This window comes from Thermobia domestica, chromosome 4 (assembly GCF_964235325.1).
Source record: "Thermobia domestica chromosome 4, izTheDome1.hap1.1, whole genome shotgun sequence".
NCBI lineage: Eukaryota > Metazoa > Arthropoda > Insecta > Zygentoma > Lepismatidae > Thermobia > Thermobia domestica.
In genome coordinates this window covers 302,268,630-302,288,185 of record NC_137457.1, presented here as the reverse complement: position 1 = coordinate 302,288,185, position 19,556 = coordinate 302,268,630, and the positions used below count along the sequence as shown (strand labels likewise).

Here is a 19,556-nt window from a genome sequence, read left to right as displayed (position 1 = left end):
CTCGGGTTAGCCGTGTGGTTGTCCGCGAACTCCTCCTAGACCGTTTGGCCGATCTCAACCAAACTTAGCACGCTGATAGAGTATGTCGTGCTGAGTGACAACATAGGTCGAAATAAAAAATCCGATGTACCATCGAGGAATAATCACTGAATAACGCTTACTCCTAGACCGTTTGGCCGATCTCAACCAAACTTAGCACGCTGATAGAGTATGTCGTGCTGAGTGACAACATAGGTCGAAATCAAAAATCCGATGTACCATCGAGGAATAATCACCGAAAAACGCTTACTCCAAGACCGTTTGGCCGATCTCAACCAAACTTAGCACGCTGATAGAGTATGTCGTGCTGAGTGACAACATAGGTCGAAATAAAAAATCCGATGTACCATCGAGGAATAATCACCGAATAACGCTTACTCCTAGACCGTTTGGCCGATCTCAACCAAACTTAGCACGCTGATAGAGTATGTCGTGCTGAGTGACAACATAGGTCGAAATCAAAAATCCAATGTACCATCGAGGAATAATCACCGAAAAACGCTTACTCCTAGACCGTTTGGCCGATCTCAACCAAACTTAGCACGCTGATAGAGTATGTCGTGCTGAGTGACAACATAGGTCGAAATCAAAAATCCGATGTACCATCGAGGAATAATCACCGAAAAACGCTTACTCCTAGACCGTTTGGCCGATCTCAACCAAACTTAGCACGCTGATAGAGTATGTCGTGCTGAGTGACAACATAGGTCGAAATCAAAAATCCGATGTACCATCGAGGAATAATCACCGAAAAACGCTTCCTGATTACGTAGTTTAAGCCCGCTCAGCTCATTTCATTGCAATCGGGTATATCCATTGCATTCCTAGTATAGTTATGATAGATTTTGTCACCTCTCCAAACATGGCGTTCCGTGCAAATGTACGTATTGCACATATGGTAGAGCGAGCCCTGTTTCTCGATATCTCGATCATGTTCCGATACTTTGACAATACTGAGAAGCAAGTAAACTCGAGTATTTTAATAAATCATCATCATTATCATCACAAATAGTCTAAGATCAGTGGCAAGTCCTTTCTACCATAATATCTTCTTTACATTCCTCGTATTTCAATTCTCTCTCAGAGAATGCTACAATCAATTTCCCCCTTTCTTTTATAAAATTACGCCTGTTATTGCTCTTTTCTCCCATACTATGTATTCCCACCATTTCTTCATTGATTTATTGTTTGATTCAGCTAGTTTTTTTCATTCTTCTTCACATCGACATTTTCAAAATTTCTAGTAGTTTTTTTTTCTTATTCCTTTAACATACTATCCACATTTCTTCCCCGACTTCAACACAACTATTCATTAATTGATGCAATTAACGCGTTATTGCTACGGGTAACAGTAGTAAGACTCCTTGAACTGATACTTCTACTCCATTTGAGGTTCAATTATTTTTTATTCCACTGAGAAAAAAATACATACAACGAAAATATCAAGTAATGTCGACTAGTTTATTTCACTGAACGGAAAATATGATTACTTTTCATTAGGTGACACATTAACAACTAAAAACTACTCGCAGCTTATCTGACCCACTTGGAAGGACTGATATTCTGATAAGAAGAAGTTTTACAATATCGAAATGATCATTTAAAGGTTATCTGTTTTTTACTATCAGCGATTTGTTTGCGTGTATTTTCCAAAGTCTTATCCCTGTATTTATCTAGATGATAATCAAATTGATACAATATTAACTAATGTTTTTTTTTCTTTCTTTCTTTCAGGTAAGAATTGGTACTCAAGAATTGCCAAGATAAAAAGTATAGCCTAATCGCACATTGGACACAATGAACTACAAAAATGAATAGGAAACACACATGGGCAATGGTAGTACGTATTTCAGTTACTATTATTTTAAATATAATGATTAGGTGACGGGTGTGCAGGCTTTTTGATTCCCAAGAGCTAGGGCGCGAGTTGTGCCTATGAGAATATTTGGGGGGATATGTATATATATATATATATATATATATATATATATATATATATATATATATATATATATATATATATATATATATATATATATATATATATATATATATATATATATATATATCGAAAGTGGTTCAATGAAATTGGAGAATAATACATGTGAGAAGAGAAACAGGCCCGTAGCCAGCTCAAAAATGGAGGGGAGCCATAAAACCTACGAGGGTCCCATAGCCTACCGTGAAAATTTTAGCGGAGTCACCCCCCGTGCTCCTCTTTGGATACGAGCCTAAAGATAATTTAGGGAAAACGGTAAAATAGAAGGGAAATATAAATTTAGGACGAGAATGGTAAAATTGAAAGAAATAAGGTAAATTTAGGGAGAAGAATGATAATTTTGGGGTGAGAATGGTAAAATTGGGAGATAATGAGTAAATCCATGGAAAGAATGGTAAATTTGGAGCAAGAATGGTAAATTTTAGAGGAAGAAGGTAAATTTAGGGACAAGAATGGCAAATTTGGGGTGAGAATAGTAAAAATATGGGAGAAAGAACGTAAATTTAGGAGAAATATGGTAAATTTGGGGTAAGAGCGACTAATTGGGGAGGAGAAAGGTAATTTGAGAGGCAGAATGATAATCTTGAGGGAGAATGATAAATTTGGGAGGAGAAAGATAAATTTAAGAATGAGGAAGATACATTTGGGGGAAGAATGATAAATTTGGAGCACAGTGGTAAATTGTGGGAGAATTTGGGAGAAAAGTAGATTTAGGAGACAGAATAGCAATTTTGAGATAGAGAAAAATATTTTTTGGAGGAAGAATAGCACATTAGAAGAGGGTGGTGAATTAGAGAGAGAGGAGGAAGATAAATTTGTGGGATAGAATGGTAACTTTGGGCAAGAATGATTAATGTGGAAGGATAATTTGAGAGGCAGAATGATAATTTTGAGGGAGAACGGTAAATTTGAGAGAAAAAGGTAAATATTTAAGGGGAAGAATGGTAAATTTGGGAGGAGAAAGATAAATTTGAAGGAGAATGGTAAATAAGAGAGAGAGAATTTGGGAGGAAAAAGATAGATTTGAGATTAGAGACAGAATAATAATTTTGGGAGAGAGAAAATACATTTGGAGGGAAGAATGGTAAATTGGAACAAAATGTTGAAATATGGGGAGAGAAAGGTAAATTTGAAGCCAGAGTGGTAAATTTTCGAGAAGGGAAATAAATTTCAAGAGTAGAATGGTAACTTTGATCAAGAACGATTAATTTGGGAGGAGAAAGGTAATTTGAGAGGCAGAAATGATAATTTTGAAGGAGAATAGTAAATTTGGGAGAAGAAAGGTAATTTGAGAGAAAGTTACATGTTATGAGAAAGAATGATAAATTTGGAGGAAAATAATAAATTAGGGGGAGAAAATATGGGAGGAGAAATGTAGATTTGAAAGACAGAATGGTAACTTTGGGAGAGAGAAAGGTACATTTGGGAGAAATAATAGCAATTTGGAACAGAATAGTGAATTAGGGGGGAGGTAAATTTGGATTTTGGAAGAGAAAGGTAAATTTGAGAGGCAGAATGGTAACGTTGGGCGAGAATGATTAATTTAGGAGGAAAAAAAGGTAATTTGAGAGACAGAATGATGATTTTGAAGGAGAATGGTAAATTTACGGGAAGAATGGTAAATTTTGGGGGTGGAGAATGATAAATTTGGCGGGTTGCGCCCAAGTCTTTGAAGGAATGGGTATCCTTGGTCAAATTAAAAAAAAAAAAAAGATTTTCTAATTGGTTTTTAGAACAAAAATACATTATTCAGTCTTAACCAAACTTGACATGGTGTTAGATCTTGAAGAAATTTGTACACAATGTCCCTGTAGCTATTGTGGAACTTTCTCCTGAACGGGTCAATGACGTCACCAATAATGAACATACCGATGATGAAAAATCTACAAACGTTCCCGGACTAGTTTAAATGTATCGTGCAGCAGGGAACAATGAACCTCATCCAGGGAACATACTGTGGCCTGAGATGGAGTTGGTCACTGTGACCCATCATCTACCTTGACCCACTCTGCCCAGTGCATTGTAAAGAGCATCATCTGAACACGGGTGAATTTGTCTACGTTTTACTTTCAGCGCCACCATTTTTCTTCGTCTTTCATTTGTTTCTATTTACTTACCTGAGATGAGCATAACTAACTGAAAAAAAAAACTTCAGGCACTTTTACATATTGATATTTGTAATTGTAATAATAGCAATAGGACTTACTACTTCGCTTTTGAGACATAGTCGAATTTTACTTTTTTTTTTTTTTTTTTTTTTTTTTTACATTGGGCTACTTTATCTTGATTTGAGACTTTCAAATGTCATCCTATTATCCACTGAAAAGTATCTGTAATTCAAGAAGGAAATAATTATATATGATAATTAAACTGAAATTCATCCTAATATGGTCCATGACAAACACTTTACCATTTTATATCGCAAACGGCAGATCCACTGGTATTGTAACAGAGCGGTGCTTGAACGATTTACCGCAGGAATTCAAACTCCGGTTAGTGATAATTTCACAATCTTGTTTTATTACAAGTGTAAACTCTTTAATCAGTGGAGAGGAGGGCGTGGATGATGGGTCAGAGTTGATGATGATGGATTTTGGTGGGCCAGAATGGATCATGGTGGGTGGTGGGTCAGTGGGTCGTGGGTCGTTTTCATTGACCCACGCCATCTCTGGTGGAATGTCATAACGTTGTCAATGCGGTATTAGCTTAGACATGAATTGCTTTCAGCAATAGCTTTTAAAATATGTGCCGTGATTCCCCATTTGGGGACCGGACGTCATTTTGAACTTTCTTAAAAGAAAATTTATGTTCTGCAATTGAAAATTTATGTTTTTTCCCCCCTTACTATTCCGATGTAGCTAATTGTGAATACAATAAAAGATTTGGCAGTTAATGGACTAAGTAAATATTGAACTCTAGAGCATAAACTCGCTTTTTGGATCAAAAGATTCAATATAGAATATTTCAATAAAAAATTTTCTTGTAGGTCTTATATCTGGAGAACTACATATAGTGTAGCCAAACCCAAACTATTGATATCACTTAACTCAGTATGATGTGCTTATTCCGTAGAAAATACGAAAACTCGATTTAGGGACCGTTCAAAAATTTTGTGGACCCTGATCCAAAAACTTAATTATTGGCCAAGGTCGCAATCATTTGATCCATTTTTTAAAATCTTTCCTAAAATTCTTGTTTCTTTTTTTTTTCTGGTGTCCTAGTTAATCCATATCCTCTGGCAAATTAGCATCTCTAAAACATTTTTTTTTCTAGTTTGTATTTATATAGTAACATTGACCAAAATCAATATTTTTACCTTTCACTTATTCATAAGTAACCCACTGTAAGAAAGAAAAAAAGGAAAAAAAAGAAAGAAGCACATAAGTGCCAATTTATGTCGTACGAAGCTTATAAAGATTTTAGTACAGTGAAAAGATAATCACTAAAGGTCAAGGTATTATGAAGCAAGAAGGGACGGGACGTAGCCTACTTTTATCTTCACTAATTTAGGGTTTTTACTAACAAAACATTTACTCGTTTCGTCCAACGGTGAATCCAGTGGTGTGTTGCATAATATACTTAATATTACAAAAAAAGAAGAAAAACAGCTTGAATTGAGCTAAAAACTCGGAACGATTTATCGTTTATGGTGAACGTGATTCAGTGTTCCGATTCACTGCTCCGACTACAAAATGAATTTGAATATCTTATTTTTAAAAAATGCCATTAAATATTGCTGTGTTGTGATCTAGATGAGGGCTGTATAAATGGCGGTTGCCAAGCCATTTTCTGTCGCCTACAAGATTTTGACGTTTTATGATTTAAATTTACTATTTGATATTACTGGCAATATCTTCATTTTCATACATTAATTTTTATGTATTTATTTAGTCATTAGTGGAGACCGGATATTTAGGTATTAAAAACCCAAATAGGCAGGCAAATAGGCACTAAAATTTTAAAAAATAGGCACTAAAATGTAACTCGAAATAATGAAGATAAATACTCAATACAGTTGAATTAATAAATTCAACTGATAGATAATGTTTAAAAACATATAGAAACATACCTGTTTGTTAATACCTTATTTTACTGTATATATGAAAACGAAGCTTAACATGTATTTCGTGTATATTTGGTAACATTCTCCTTAGCACTTTATCACTATCAAATATAACAGTTCAAATTCTGTACACTTACCAGTACACACAGCAGTCCAAAGTTTTACAGCACTTTATCAGTACACATTACAACGGTGTGTTGTTTTAATATATGTACTAGACTGATTATGCCATTCGAAGAAGAAAAAGAAAAAGATATATGTAAAATATTATTATGTAGGATCGATATAAAAATATGTTCATATGCCTGTATATGTTTTAAATAATAGGATTATGGATAGCAGGTTGTCAGGAGCAACCAGAATTATAATATAATAAATGGAATCAAATAAGGGACGGAGTGTATTATTTAATGACTCAAATTTATTATAAAAAGAACCAGTGATTTTTTTTTATCGTTATAACATAACAATCCAAAATTCTACATCTTATCACTACAAAAAACACTTATATTTCTCAGAAGAGGCAGAGTCCTTTCTTGAAACACTAAATTATATATTTTCCCCAATAAAGTCTTAGTTTGAAGAAAATGCATAGAATAGGCAACATTAGGCACTAAAGCAATTATTTAGGCAGGAATTGGCAAAATAGGCAAAATAAAAATTGGCATAAATTGAAAGTATAACCCCACCATGTACACTTTAAAGCATTAGTTTTGATCATATCTTTAATGTTAATGGATATGATAGAATGGGCAAAGAATAGACATTTTGCTTAACATCCGGTCTCTAGTCATTAGATTTCTAGTAGTCACATGGGCGCATCCAGAAACTTTTATGGGGGAGGGTCCAATTAGGGATGCGCACGAGACGAGTCGAGACAGGATTTTCCTGACAAAATTCGAGTCGAGACACGGCTCTTCCAATAGAAAAATATACGTTTTTCGAGTCGAGACATCACTTTTACAGCACATTTTCGAGACGAGACAGCCACAAATCTTGTCTCGTGCGCATCCCTAGGTCCAATAATTCAAGCCACTGCGCCTATGTTTTATTAAACGAATATTGTTCTGCACCCGAAAAGACGATAAGTAATTGTAAAATACTTCCACGTATATTTTCAATGAAAAAATGATAGAACTAGATTGTTTTTATAAGAGAAAGAGTACAGATGAAGTGTAACATTAAATTTTCATGCTACATCAATCATTTTCCCATTAAAAAATGTAGTTTTATTGAGAAAATATACAATTGTATGTTGAGTTTTTTGGGGAAGGGGATCCAATTATCCCCCTCCCCCCGCCGTGATATTTTATCGTATGATAAATATTCGCTGGGTATTAATTTTGTTTGAACGTGAGTTCTTGCCTTTGTGAAATGAGTGGGAAAAAAACGTACTAGGAAATGAAAATCAATTTGTATATCAGGTGTGAGGTAAAAGTGACTTCATCATAACAAATCATATACGTAGCTGCAGTGTTTAGTATGTGTCTGTGCCTAAATAATATGAAGAAACAAAATTTACACTAAAATGAAAATAAACAAAAATATGAAGGCGAGGCTAAAAATTGTTGATTTAAGTTTTAAAATTAAAAAAGCAGCTCAATAAATATAATTAGTAGTTTTTTAAATTTATGTTTTATGCGGCCCTTCATTTTATTAATAACGGTTATGGCCCTCGAGTTCATTATAATTGGACACCACTGCTCTGATCAGACTATAGCCGTCAACTACATGGGTATTGCGGGGCTGAAGCACCCATTGGAATTTTCTGTCTCTTTACTTTGGCTAATATTCCTAAGCACATTTGAAGACTATTCTCAATGTTTAATGTCAGTTAAATACTTACAAAACATGAGCCATGGCAACAATTGCAAAGTGCCAGTTAGAATCTTAAAACATGCGGTGAAAATTAGGAGTGTTGCCAATTTGAAAGATCGAATAATGGACGTTTGGTGCACATTAGAAGCAGTCCCAAATTCATACTGGTTAACAGTGGCGCATTTAGGGGGGCTTCCGGGCTTAAGCCCCCCCCGGAAATCTTACTTACTATAGTAAAATATATGAAATATCTTGTAGAATTTTCACATTTTCAGGCAAAGCCCCCCAAACAAAATCGTAAATAGGCCTACGCCACTGCTGGTTAACTATAGAACAAAAATAGGCATACCGTTGACTTTTGGGAAAAAATTGCTATTAAAATGAGGTGTCACATGCTATGATTTTCATTTTTCAAACTTCACTTTAATTCAAAATTGCGGATTTCAACATGGCTGCCGTCAAGGATACCCTTACCGTATCACTTCCCTCTAGGCATAATATGTATTACCGAAGCTTTTGTCCACTTATTATCATTAATACACGGTTTAGAAGCGGAGGTAAGGGACTTTCGTACGTAGTAAGTGAAAAATTGAATGACTGTAACTTTTCCCCAAATGGATGTATCTCAAAACTAGCTTCACCATTGTCTTTCTGATTAAATTCTACTCGAAATTATGTATCATATTACTCTATTCCCATTTTAAAAACTTTACCTCAGTTCAAAATGGCGGATTTTAAGATGGCTGCAGTAAAGGTCATATCTACCATACAACTTCCCCCTAGGCCTTATATGTATCTACATGGTTGTTCTTTCATTAACTCTCCGTTTACAAAGGTTAGTAAGGGACTTCTGCAGTAATCTCTAATAACCACATCACAATAACCGACTCTTAAAAATTATATATATATATATATATATATATATATATATATATATATATATATATATATATATATATATATATATATATATATATATATATATATAAAATAGAAAACATGCACCATGGCAAAAATTTCTGTCATCACAAATAATACATATATATGTCTTCTATCAGCTAGAAAAATTTCATTGAAATCGGAGCCGGACAATTGGGTGTTGTTAGGAGCGAGACGGCGTAGGACCGAAACAGCATAGGATCGAAAACAGTTAGCTCCATAAAATCGAAATAATAATAATACATTATGTTATAATTATGCAATATTAAGTAACATTTTCTTGAAGAGGGGAAACCGTCGTACGATCGAAAGGCATACGACCGAAACGGCGTAGGGCCTTAACAAGTTTCGGCGTATGCCGTTTCGGTCCTGTGTCGCATTTCCTTTTCATTCCCCTCAGGAGGAGCTTCCAAATTTAGAAGCACTATTCTATTGGATCTGTTAAAAAAAGAAGAAGAAGATGCGAAACGTTGTGATGTATCTTACAAGTATTGAAGAATGAGTACCCCGTTACAAAATGAAAAGCCGCCGCCTATGATTTGAATCAGTAGTTGCTGATCTTTTATGATTATTCAGTCTCTTGCGGCACACTAACGTATTGTACGTGTTGGCAACATAGCGGCAGATTCTCATTTAATAACTAGTGTGTGTTGTTGAACACCTCGAAGAAATGAATATTTTTTAGGCTTTTGGAATATTTTTCTCGTTCCTTCTTTTTTTTTCACCTTTGTATTGAATCATATTACTTTTTATTTATTTCCCTCATTCATTGTCACATTGTCGCGGAAGTTCCGTGGTGCACACATGCCGATTCTCACTGCACGCCAGTTGAGAATAACTAAAAATCTAGATCAATTATTTTACTGTACTATGGACTATGGACTATGAAATAATGTTTTCTCGTCTCCTCTCGATTCTCAAAGAATTCTTTGTTGTCTCGTCTCGATTCTAAAAAAAATCTTTGTTGTCTCGATGCTCAAAGAATTCTTTGTTGTCCCCTATCGATTCTCTAAAAATTCTCTGTTGTATCGGTTCTTAAAGAATTCTTTGTTGTGTCCTCTCGATTCTCAAAGAATTCTTTGTTCTCTCGTCTTGATTCTCAAAGAATTCTTTGTTGTCTTCTCTCGATTCTCAAAGAATTCTTTGTTGTCTCGATTCCCGAAATGCTTTTTTCGTCACGTCTCGAATTTTTCGTCGTTTCGTTTTGTAAAGTTATGCCCTGATTTTCATCTTAATTTCACCTAGAAGTTATCAAAAACCTTCCACGCCACGAGGGGTCCACAATGGGTGTGATTTAAACCATATTTTATTATTGAAGTAAATTATGTGAAAGGCATTTCAGTTGAAGGTGAAATGATTAGGTGCATATAGTTTGCAGATGATATGGCGCTTGTTGCACAATCTGAAGAGAAAATCAGTAAGATGTTAGAAAACGTGAGGAAGGGCTGTGAAGAATATAGAAGGAAAATAAATGTTAGAAAGACAAAAGCCATGGTGATTGGAACGAAGCGGTCGTTTTCAAATATAGAAGTAAGAGGGGAGAAAACAGAACAGGTGGCTAGTTTTCGATACCTGTGTCTGTGTAGTATTATTAGTGATGATATGAAGTGTGAAGGTGAAATAAAAGCAAGGACAGGAATGGCGAAAGAAGCCTTTATAACGAAGAAAATACAATTTTGTGGGATCTTGAATAAAGAGTTGAGGAAAAGATTTGTAAAATGCTTCGTATGGAGTATTGTGCTGTATGGATCAGAAACATGAACACTACGCAAAAATGATGAAAAACGACTGAAAGCTTTTGAAATGAGGGTGTGGGAAGAATGGAAAAAGTTAGCTGGGCGAGCAGAAAACGAATGAGAGGGTGTTAGAAATGGTGTGGGCGAAAAGAACAATTTTTAGATATTATTAAGAAGAGGAAGAGAAACTGGTTGAGACATTGGCTAAGAAGGAACTGTATCATGAGGGATGTTTTAGAAGGTATGGTGGCAGGAAAGAGAGAAGGAGACTACAATTAATGGACAATATCAGAACAGATAGATCTTAAGTAAAGACGAAGAGGTTAGCGGAAGACCTGAGAGCATGGAAACGTCTCAGTTGCAGCAAGTGAGCTGCCAATAATGGCAGTATGTCTATGATAATGGTGGTGATAATATTGTGTATCTTTAAACTTCGATAATTGCTTTTATTGTGTTCGTAAATCTTCTTGTTAATTTATATTTTTGCACGATGAACCATGCAATACTAAAACAGTGTTTGAAAACTTGATTGAACTAGTTTTGCTCTCACGAAACTCGAGAAATGTCTCGTCTTGTATTGAAAATGAGACGAAGAGCGTATTTTGAAATTCGAGCCGAGACATTTCTCTCTCACGGATACAAACGAAAAATGATTACGTAACTGAATAGTATAGGTATAGTAATAATAAAGACTAATTATATTTGCAGAATGTGTGCGAATTAGAAACGAAAGATCTGATTGACGAATTTCTAAAGGAACACATGTGATAACTGGAACAGGACCGTTAGAATCAATAAAAGGAACCGTGAAATGAACGAATGGAACCGTGTTTGCAAACAAATTATAACAGAATCAATCTACTTCTCTTTTTTGTCTTGTTTTGGCGATATATACGTCTAAGAGCCTTCAGTCTATACTTCTTTCATAACTTTTTGTTATTTTGTTGTTAATAAACTCATTAACAGCAAACAATATGAGGACATTTGAAAGCAGGTTATTCAATATGTTTGCAAAATGGTATGTTTTTACAATACATTAATCAACAACTGTTTCAAAGTCTTGCATATAGTCAAAAAATTTATGGTGTCACAAACTCCTCCTGCACATAACTTATTATTCAATATCCTTTTGTAAGTTGATTTCTTCGGGTCACGTGTCACATTTAGCCCAAAGCTGGGATATATATATAAAAGACACTTTCGGTTTGAATAATACATGATATTTTTTCATTACAAATGATGGTATAATAATGAGATTGTAGTCCCTGGATTTTTTGGGAGAAGGCATTTTTTTATTTAAAAAAATCGTTTTGAAATATGATATAATCAATAACCAATTACAGCAAATTAGAGTCATATCAAATAAATAGTACTGAGTTATTACCATGTCTCCTACAGGTACGTACCATTCTCGCAACATAACAATATATTACCAATTAGCTTGATAATTTTTATGACAATAGCTTTCAATTTCTTGGCATTTAACATGTTTTTAAATTTAAGAATAAGAACGTTAAAGACAAATCTACATATTACAGGACGATTCTGTTGGAACACAACCTCCTAACAAGGGACAATCCCGTAAAAATACAGGATTTATACGAACCTTATCCACGAGATTCCTTACGGCTAAGGGGTAAGCGTATGTGCCTTTGGCGTGGGAGACCAGGCTTCGATTCTCAGGGAAAGCTAATGTGGTTCCGATCTCACATTAAGCTATAGGTCCACTTCTCAAGTAGGGATATTATTTGTTCTTGTTCTAGAAGCACATTTGAACGGTAAGGGGAAAAAATCAGGAATGTCACAAAACTGCATTTTCGAGAAAACGATGTTTTAATATTGAAAACCGCGTGCAAAATGAATGCGATTAGTCAAATCTTTTGCCCCTGTCCTTGGACATTTCTACATCTACGCATGCAAGGCATATACAGTCAAATACAGGGTGTCCGAGAAGTCCTTCCCTGATTACAGAAATTGATAACTCAGGCTAGAAATAAGATAGAAATATGAAACTGGTGTTGAATTGTTTACAAACTATAAAAGTTTTGGTCACATCAGTACACTTCCACATGAGCACCCTTGGTAGCACGTAGCACATCTAGGCGATATTCAATTTCCATCCACACATTACCCAACATCACTGGAGGGATCGATGCAACGACTGTGGTTATTCGTTGATACAAACAAAATTGAGACTTGGTAAAACAGAACAAACCTAACACAGACAAAAACTTTTATAGTTTGTAAACAATTCAACACCAGTTTCATATTTCTATCTTATTTCTAGCCTGAGTTATCAATTTCTGTAATCAGGGAAGGACTTCTCGGACACCCTGTAGTACCAAGAGTCATCAACAGATAGGGCAAAGCAGCCGCTAAAGCACACACGACATTCCTTGTTTTTTCCACTTACCCTTAATTTGTGGTTGTATGCCGCAGCCATTAGCCATGTCGACTATTACACTGGAAACTGATAATAAGTAGACCACTTCTTTCTATTTATTTTTGTTTGATTGCATAATATAACGTTATATTAGGTTCTATTAGGTTAGCTTAGGTTACGTTAGGTTAGGTTAGGTCAGGTTAGGTTAGGTTAGGTTAGCTTAAGGGGGTCCAGTGTAGTTTTGGACCCCCTTAACGGAACATGGACCGTAGTTTTATCTTATGTTAATGATAAAAGTGTTATTAAAATTAAAAAAAAATAATAAAAAAATTCTTTGGGTCGGGTTTGAGCCTACACCGAAAGCGATTTTCATTACTAACCCGTGCGCTTGCATGCTCTGCCATGAGGACCGATAGCAGTTAATGATTGATTGTGCTACATGTATGCTACATGGCGAGAAACATATAACTTCAACCAATCAGAACCATGTATTTAGCTCCTATGGCTAGGATCGATCGTGATTAAAATATATGCAACGCGGAGCAATACATACGTACCAACTGGTACAGCAAGAATGAGTTTTCGCGAATACAGTAACTCATCGGATACCGGTACGTAGTATTTTCCTCAACTCTTAAGAGTCTTCATCCCGGCGAAATTAAAATACCGCTAATTTTACAGTAATTATGTGATATCTTCAAATAGATAAAAGATAATCGAAATGTGGAACAAGAGCGCCCTAGACAATATTATTTTACATGAGAAACCGTTATCACGACTCACTTATCTGCTTTCGATTTCGAGCCATTTTGAAAATCGGCATTTATTTTCGCGTTTCTAAACAGCTGAAAACGGAAAGCTACTAGGTGACTTGTGATAACGGTACGTCACGCAAAATAATATTGTCTAGGGCGCTCTTGTTCCATATTTCAATTATCTTTTATCTATTTGAAGATATCACATAATTACTGTAAAATTAGCGGTATTTTAATTTCGCCGGGATGAAGACTCTTAATATGTTATATCAGAAGTGTGCAATTGCAATGTTTCCGTTGAAAACACAAAATCAATACAATTTTTTCACATTCTATAGTTGCATGTTGAGCCTTACTCAACAGTTCATGAATGAGTAGAAAAACAGGAAAGACAATTATTGCAAGAATAAATTGTAATATTTCGCGAAAAAATTTGTTACAGACATATACTATTCTATTACGTAACGGAATTCCAAGGTCTTTTTTTTTTGTATAAGTAATTGAATTTATCATTAACTTTATTTAATTGTCGTTTGGCTTAATCAAGAGTAAGAATGCTTCTTCATGGGACAACAATAAACCACGTAATTTCTTTGTCAATGGTTAATTAGTCATGCAATGAACATGAAAGTAAATGTTAATTGACGCCAACACACTATTGTGGATAAATTCAACTACGGTAATCATCAAAATTTATAGCTTATGTTCGAATAACATTTACGAGATGTACTGTGATTATCTATTGTCTAAAGAATACTTTACAACCTCTTTTCCCAGATCCTTAGATGAGCGTGTCAATATGGTATAATGTGAATGCATATGTTTGATTATACAACAAAGTTGTTGGAGCCCAGGATTGTCCTTCAAATACCGGAGGTTAACAAATTACTTTTTTTTAGTAATCGTAAAATAATAATTAAACCAGCTGAGAATCTCCAAGAGCATTGCAAGAAGGAACTTCAAAAGAATTATTTTTTCTCATTAACTTTAACAGGCTTTATATCAATTGCTCTATGTACTTTATTATTATACTTATTAAACAATTTTTATAATATATCTATCCATTTATAATTTTCTTGAGTACTAAATTTTTTCCACATGTTTTGTTTAAGAGTTCTGTTAAAACGTTCTACGATATGTTGTTTTACGAAGACACATGCTCAAATTAGAGGTCTCGAAATTGAAAAGAGTGGAAAACATCATCTCTCTGACTTACGGTTCCCGATATACTACTCCTTAAATTTCCCGAAATCCGAACTTGTTTTGGCCAATATTTGGGGAACGGTGGCCAGTTGGCCAGTTACCACTAGTTACTATTAGGTACTAAAATGTTCACCATCCTCTTAGGTATTGATCAACACCAATGTCATCTCTCTAAGACTTACGATTCCCGAGATATGGCTCCTTAAATCTATCGAAATCGGAACTTTTTGGGTCAATATCTCAAGAGTGACGCAAAAAATTTCATCACTTCTTTGAGATAGTTTTTGATGGATAAATTTCGTTGAGAAGTCTTAAACGTTTGGTTGGTTTAAAAAGAACTGGAACTAAGGCTAAAAGCGTTGGACGTATGCATGGTAGAGAAGTGTTTCACTATAATCCATTATACTAAGTGAGTTCCATACAGCACGCTAATGCGATGTGATTATCATATGCCTACAAATTATCATCATCATTGGCAGGCCACTTGTCACAACTGAGAAACTATTGTGCTTCTCGGTCTTCAGCTATTCTCTTCGTCTTCACGTCCGAATTTTCAGTTTTGAAACCGTCCACCAACTGTAGTCTCCTTCGTCCCCTCCCTCTCTTTCCTGCCACCATACGCTCTAGTACGTCTCTCATAATATATTCTAGTTCCTTCTCAGCCAATGTCCCAACTAATTTCTGTTCCTCTTTTTAATTACACTTAAAATTGTTCTTTTGTCCTCCATCATTTCTGACACCCTCTCACTCATTTTTCAGCTCGACCCAGCTAATTTTTTCCATTCTTCTCCACACCCATATTTCGAAGGCTTGCAGTTGCTTTTAATCACTTTTACATAATGTCCATGTATCTGCCCTATACAGTACAATGCTTCACACGAAGCATTCCCAACTCTTCATTCAAGGACCCACATAATAGACTTTGATTCTCCTTAAGGCTTCTTCGGCACCCCTATCCTTGGTTTTGTTTCACATTCGAACTTCACATTATCACCAATAATACTACCCAGGTATCGAAAACTAGTCACCTATGTAGTAAAGTTATAAATGTATTGTTATAATCATATGTCGATAGTGATCATAAGTTTAAACATTGTCCTGACACAAAAATCGTTATGAATTATTGTTGAATTACAATTATTCATTGTATAGTCTTTGTACGTATAATTGTTTTGTATTGAAGTAAATAGACCGCCGCCATTTGTAATATATAATTCTATGTGAATAAATTGTATTTGTTCTAGAACTGCTTTGAAACATTATTTTGATAAAGTACATCAGATATTGTCACGAAGAAATATCGAAATTACCTGAAATATTAACATAATTGTAAATAATATAAAATGAATTGATAATAAATTAGTGTATAAGTTTTGAACATTGTTGCATTGATTGTCAATTGTTATGCGATATATATTTTCCTAGATATTAGTGGCACTTTCCTAGATATTAGTAATTAATTTTTCACTCGTTTCTTGATGATATTTCACAGAAATTGAATTTATAGAAAGTTTTGACCAAATGTGTTGGACTGTAAGAATCGTGTAATGAACTAAAAATCCAAGCACATACTCCGAACACTTCTCTTCACATCACGCCGCCATTTGCACAGACCCTCCTACACGTGTTCCTATTTACGAAAAATTCTTGTAGTGCGTTCTGTTACTAACACAATGTTCAGTATATTATGCGACAATTTGACACGCATTGGATGTATCAAATACAAACATTCCGTTATACGTGAATTACACTTGGAATTGTGATCAGTATATTTACGTATTTCAGTTAACAAGAATTTTAGGAATGATCCAAAAAATTGCTATCTTCGCCAATAATTTTAGGAATGACCCAAAAATATTGCATAAAAAAGATTGCGATCTTGACCTATAATTAGTTTTTGGATCAGAGGCCACAAAATTTTTGAACGGCCCCTAAATCGGTCAGAATAAGCGCATCATACTAAGTTAAGTGATAGTTTGGGTTTGGCTACACTATAGTTCCTATATATAGTGTATAAGGCGTACAAGAAAATTTTTATTGAAATATATTGGATCTTTTGATCTTAAAAAAAAAAAAAGTATTACAAAATATTTTTCCTCTTTATACCCTAACGATTTTTCTGTGGGAACACGCTAATTGCGAAATTAAGAAACCACACACATATACATATAAATATTATGGTACGTATAAAGAAGCAAGTACAGATGATGATGTTCAGAACATTCACTTATGAAACAGATTTATTGCAATTTCACGTTCTAGTGTGGCAGCGTTAAAACATACACTTTTAACCTAGATATTTCTGTTTGGATGCATATGCAAAAAATAATGATGCAATTTTTGCATATTTTGTAATGCAATGCATAAATTATCTCTTTTATAGTTTATTGTTTCTGAGAACATAATACTACTATATAAAGTACATCGTTTCAACCTTAAACTTATGTGTTAGTCTATTTTGAAAGCCTGTTAGCTTTTTTTATTATTATCTCCTTGAAAATCTCTATAATTAGTAACTATTGTGTTCCAAGGTCTTGCATTCTTCTTAATGCTTCAGGGAAAGTAATTTGATGGATGAATGTTCACATAATATAAAAACATATAACACACAAGTCGTAAAAAGTATTTTTGCAACTCCCTTTGCCATATATTTTTTATATATATACACGTTCAGCCAAGACTCCCTACTGCGAAATACTTGAAGAGTGTGCTCGGTTTTTTTTTCTCATTCTTAATCATCGCGCTATTCAGTGAAAAATTGCGTTGATATATGTTCAAATGTGGCGTGAAGAACATTTCATAGAATATAAAAAAAAATTATAGAGTAAATGGAAAAAGAAATCTTCTTTGTCCTGTCTAAGGATAAAATGTCAGGGAAATCCAAATTTGTTGCAGGGAAATACACATTTATTGCAGGCAAATACAAATTTATTGCAGTGAAATACAAATTTATTGCAGAGAAGTACAAATTTATTGTAGGGAAATACAAATTTATTGCAAGGAAATACAAATTTATTGCAGGAATATGTTGCAGGGAAATACAAATTTATTGCAAGGAAATACAAATTTATTGCACGGAAATACAAATTTATTGCAAGGAAGTACAAATTTATTGAAGGAAAATATAAATTTATTGCGGGGATATACATGTTTATTGCATAGAAATACACACGTATTGAAGGAAAATATACATTTATTGCAATGAAATGTGAATTTATTGCAAGGAAATAAAAATTTATTGCAGAGAAATTCAAATTTATTGCAGGGAAATACAAATTTATTGCAAGGAAATACAAATTTATTGAAGGGAAATACACATTTATTGCAGGAGAATACAAATTTATTGCAGGGAAATACAAAGTTATTGCAGGGATATAATGTTTATTGCAGGGAAATACAAGTTTATTGCAGGGAAATACACATTTATTACAAGGAAATGTACATTTATTGCAGGGAAATAAAAATTTGTTGTAGAAAAATAGAAATTTATTGCAGAAAAATAGAAATTTATTACAGAGAAATATGAATTTATTGCACGACTAGCTGAAAGTCCGTTCTTCGCACGGAAAGAATAGCTTTATGGAAATAATTTGAACCCCTTCCCCTTAGGAAGCGCATTTCAACTAAAGTGTAATGGTAAAAACCATAAGATAAATATTTTTGCTATATATAGAGTGTTTCAAAATGAACATCGGGGTTTTAAGGCTTTGTAGTATTTATTATATTTAACGTACAATTATAAATAATACAACAAATGAAAGAGCAGCTCAAGCAGTTTCTGCTGCAAGTGCTTTATATAAGTATTATTAGTTACACGGAACATATCGAGTCGATAGGCGAGAAAGGCCCATAAACTTTGCGCCGGTATATGGCACAAAACACATTCAATTCAAAGGCATCTCGTTGTGACTGTACCATCTCGTGGGGATTTACTGACCCGCAGATGCAAACTTTATGAGTATTCACATCGCCACTTAGGCGAAATGTTGATTCAACCCTGAAGACGACACGATCCAGAAAATCTTCATCGTCATGCAGAAGCCGTTTCTGATAACGGTCATTTTCAATAATTTTTACATATCTCCCCTTCCTCAAAGTTGTAGGGTTGAATTTGGATGGAAGTGTCACTGTTCATCTTAGCAACCCTGAAAACTATAGATTCGACTAATATCGGTCATTTTCAATCATTTTTAAATATCTCTTCCCTCCCCTAAGTTGCACTGTCAAAGTGAACTGATAAAACCCATCCCAGGCCTGAACCTCATCTATGTTGAAAATTGATCGAGATCCGTCTCGTGGTTCAAGAGTTATTTTATATACAGGGTCGGATTTAGGGGGGTGCACCGGAACACATGCCCCCCTTCACTGTAAATATACACCAGGGTGCAAAATTTTCCGGTCGTCAGGTCGCCATTGGCGACTAGAAATTTAGAGCTGGCGACCAGTGTTCAGTAGGAATGGTTTCTGCCTAAACTCATAGGGCTGCTCAGTTTCTGTTTCGCTCGAAAATAATTGTCAGTGAGTGAGAGAAAACACGAAATGTGAAGTCTTCACAACGGACATGGAAAGTGAAGTCTTCACAACGTTGTAATTCGCCCCTCTTTTCCCAGCCTCAATCAAA

The 19,556-nt window shown here is 34.6% G+C and overlaps 1 protein-coding gene and 1 long non-coding RNA gene across 3 annotated transcripts in view; both read left to right on the top strand.

The window, feature by feature from the left end:
* Positions 1–14,954, top strand: part of LOC145684262 (uncharacterized) — a 64,337-nt gene extending 49,383 nt beyond the window's left edge. Inside the window, exons 2-3 of the long non-coding RNA XR_014131265.1 lie at positions 1,774–1,879; positions 14,510–14,954. This is a non-coding gene — a long non-coding RNA (uncharacterized LOC145684262). The remainder of the gene's footprint in view (positions 1–1,773; positions 1,880–14,509) is intronic.
* LOC145684260 (short-chain dehydrogenase/reductase family 16C member 6-like) overlaps positions 1–19,556 on the top strand; it is a 206,170-nt gene that overhangs the window by 87,513 nt on the left and 99,101 nt on the right. The gene's annotated exons all lie outside the window — the stretch shown is intronic.